The sequence below is a fragment of the Bubalus kerabau genome, chromosome 7 (assembly GCF_029407905.1).
Source record: "Bubalus kerabau isolate K-KA32 ecotype Philippines breed swamp buffalo chromosome 7, PCC_UOA_SB_1v2, whole genome shotgun sequence".
Classification (NCBI taxonomy): domain Eukaryota; kingdom Metazoa; phylum Chordata; class Mammalia; order Artiodactyla; family Bovidae; genus Bubalus; species Bubalus kerabau.
The window spans coordinates 20,867,513-20,871,257 of NC_073630.1; the positions used below are offsets into that span (position 1 = coordinate 20,867,513).

Genomic DNA, 3,745 nt, shown 5'->3' on the forward strand with positions numbered 1-3,745 from the left:
TTGGAAGTTTGTACCTTTTGACTAACTTCATGCAATTCTTCCTCTCCATCCCCCCCAACCCCCGCGCCCCCCGCCCCCACCCTGCTTCTGGTAACCACAAACCCGACCTCTTTTTCTATTTGTTTTTGAAGTATAATTGGTCTCTGCTTTTTTAATATGCTGTCTAGATTGGTCATAGCTTTTCTTCCAAGAGGCAAGCATCTTTTAATTCCTTGGCTGCAGTCGCCATCTGCAGTAATTTTGGAGCCTAAGAAAATAAAGTCTCTCACTGTTTCCAGTGTTTCCCCATCTATTTGCCATGAAATGATGGGATCGGATGCCATGATCTTAGTTTTCTGAATGTTGAGTTTTAAAATCATTGGAAGGAATGATGCTGAAGCTGAAACTCCAATACTTTGGCCACCTGATGCGCGGAACTGACTCATTAGAAAAGACCTTGATGCTGGGAAAGATTGAAGGTGGGAGGAGTAGGGGATGACAGAGGTTGAGATGGTTGGATGGCATCACCAACTCGATGGACATGAGTTTGAGTAAGCTCTGGGAGTTGGTGATGGACAGGGAAGCCTGGCTTGCTGCGGTCCACGGAGTCACAAATAGTCGGACACGACTGAGCTACAGAACTGAACTGAATGTTCATTTTGTGTGTGTGTATGTGTGTGTTGGTGTGTATATACCACATCTTCTTTATCCATACATCTCTTGATTGGGGACTTAGCTTCTTTTTCTGGCTGGCCATGTGGCATGCAGAATCTTAGTTCCCTGACCAGGAATTGAACCTGTGCCCCTGCAGTGGAAGTGCAGAGTCCTAACCACTGGACCTCCAGGAATTCCCTGGGACTTAGCTTTTGATCAGCTTTCAATTGCTGCTTTCTGAGAGCAATATCCAAGGAAACTTCTTTTAGCAGATGTATAAAGAGACATGCACACACACAAAATCCCAAAAGAATTGATCAAAGAAATGATATATTTGCTTACTTTTCCCTTGGTGCCCATTTTCTTTGGGAAATTTGCCTTGGAAGTTTCTCTCTGATTTAAGAAGCTCTTCTACTTCTATCCAGGGCGCTCCATGTCCTGTAATGAACTGACTTTGAATAAATACCATTTCAGCTCTTGTGTTCTCCAATCATTTTCTCTCCTTTTTGTTTGCTGTAATCTGAAACTTTGCCCGTCTCTTCACGTCATCATTTGTGCTATCTTGTTTCAGCTGCAAACCCTCATTTCTTCCAAATGTTACTGGGAGACTTTTGTTTACTTGTTTTTTCTTCCTTTATTGCAAAATATAAGATAACATAGAAAAGGTCATTAAACTTATTGGATAAGTCAACAGATAATTATAAAGGTCATTAAAGCTATTAGATAAGTTATCATATAATTATAAAATTAACAAACATCTCCAGTGCCTCAGAATCCCTCCTATATCCATCCTTCTCTTTCACAATGCTGGTAATAATTTTCTTGCATTTCTTTTATGATTTATGCTTCTCTATACAATATAGTTTAGTTTTACAGATTAGAAGTTATATGAATAGAGTCATAGGGCATGTGTTCTTTCATGGCTCTTTTCCCTCTCAACTATTTTTGTGAGATTTAGCCACATTACCTGTAGCTATACTTTATTTTAATTATTGTAGAGTATTCCATTATATGAATACTGTAGAGTATTCCATTATATGAATTGACCACAATTTTTTCATCCATTTTCTGTTTTATAGTGAATCAGGATTGCTTAAAAATTCCTTTCATGTATTCTTGTGTTTGTGCTTGAGTTTCCTTAGGGAAAGTTCAGGGCTTTTATGCAACCAACATACCCTATTAAGGTGAAGCCAACTGTTAAAATATTGAAATACTTTTCATCCTGTTGGTAAAAAGCCATAGTATTCTACTATCTTCTCCAGAGAGATAGTAGAACTATCTTTATATTAGTTAAAACTTTAACTAATATTTTATTATTGACTAAGTTTTTCTATTACAATGTTTAGAAGTATGATTTATACTCTTCGTTTCTACTTTCTCACTACTCATGGTTTCACTTCTCTACTTGTCTGGTTTCCATCTCTATATTTTAATTGAAAATTCTTTGGAAAATTGTCAGTGGCCTCATTTTTTAAAAAGTGACCTTTAAAAATTTCTTTCTAGTGTTTCTTATTTTATTTTTATGACTTCTTTCTCTTTAATCCGGACTTCTGCCAGGAGTTTCTGTTTGCTCCTAGATGTTTCTGTTTTTTTAGATGTTTCTATTTTAATAGTGTTCACGGAATAATTTCATCTTCTTTCTTGACTCCAGGCTCCTTTCTCTAGCTTGCCTGTTTTGGCACTAGCATCTCCAATCTTCTGAAACCCCGCTTGACCTTGCTTTCTGCATTGTTTACAAGCTTTGTGTATTCTACCTCTCTTATGCCTTTCATTTCCTTTTTTCTGTTTTTATTATTACATGTAGACAAGATAGATAAGAGTAATCTTACTTATTGCTTATGTCATCACAATAGCCTTTTTTTAAAAACTGATTTTCCTATGCAGAGCTGCCTCTGCCAGTCTGTGTTTCAAAATGTTGTTAGATGAGTATTCTCTCTTTTTTTTTTTGGCTGTGTACCTAGGGTTCTTTATTCTCCAGAGAGTGATACGTGCTAAGGTGGGTTGGGCTTGGGCCGATGTCCCCATATGTACAGAACTGAATAAAGTGGGTCTCTGAGAAGAAGTCTGATTTGCCTTGATGTGGAGGGGAGCTGGGGAGGATGGAGATGAATGTGACAACCAGGATGTGTTCAGTCCTGTGCTGGTTCTGGCCTGGAATGTAGGGAGTTATGGCAGCTCCCAGGGTGGTCACTACCAGGTAGGGGTGGCCTGCCAGGCTTGGAGGGCCTTTTGTACCACATCTTCCCACTGGGCATCTGATATCTCATGAACCCAGGCAGGAACCCCTGGTGCAGGCAGGCTTATGCCAGCCATTGTCCTTTTCACCAGGTCTACATGTTCTGGGTCCGTGGGAATAGAGCTGTGGTTGTTCAATGTTGTATCTCCCTGCTCATCTTCATCCTCACTTTCTAGTGGTGGGTCTGGCAGGCAAATGAAGCCCCAGGGCCTGGGTCCGATCTTGAATATCAGCAACTACATCTCCATCCCCCACTGGTGCCAGTTCCACCTCCTCTTGTTCAGGATCTTGGTTCAGAGGCTGGTAGAAGTAGCCAGCTGGTCCTGCCCCTGTTTCCTCTTGTTCTTCCTCTGGTTCCTCACTGCTCCAATCCTCAGTGCCTTCCGTGGGGCCCTGATGTGGCCCCAGTTCCTCAGTCTGATTGGGGAAGATACGTTCAGGACCCACGGTGTCTCCCCCTAGAACTACTGCTGCCATCAGGCAGGGGCCGCTCAGAGCCCACGACCCAACCCTAGATGAGTATTTTCAACAATTTTTACTATATCATTCTCTTGGTCTAAAACCATCAAGAACTCTCTAATCCCTACTGAATTCTCATTCTGGCATTCAAGACCATTTATCTACAACCCAGTCCGTGTTTCAGAACTTATCTTCCAGCTTTCCTCCAATGTACTGTGTGCCTGCCTTCCTGCCTCCATGATTTTATCTAAACTGGTTCCCCTGATTAGAACACCTACTGCTGCCAGTTCTGCCTACTAAACTAACATATTCTTTGTTTTTAAAGATTTATTTATTTTTGCTCATACTGGGTCTTCCTTGCTGTGTGCCAGCTTTCTCTAGTTGCGGTGGAGTGGGGGAGCTGCTCTTTAGTTGCAG

At 41.1% G+C, this 3,745-nt stretch overlaps 1 non-coding gene and 1 pseudogene across 1 annotated transcript; both read right to left on the reverse strand.

The window, feature by feature from the left end:
• Nucleotides 1–755: 755 nt before the first annotated feature.
• On the reverse strand, nt 756–827 carry TRNAG-UCC (transfer RNA glycine (anticodon UCC)). Its single transcript has one exon. It is a non-coding gene; the product is annotated as a tRNA-Gly (tRNA).
• Nucleotides 828–2,800: 1,973 nt separating this feature from the next.
• On the reverse strand, nt 2,801–3,540 carry LOC129657159 (male-enhanced antigen 1-like; annotated as a pseudogene).
• Between the last annotated feature and the right edge of the window lie 205 nt (nt 3,541–3,745).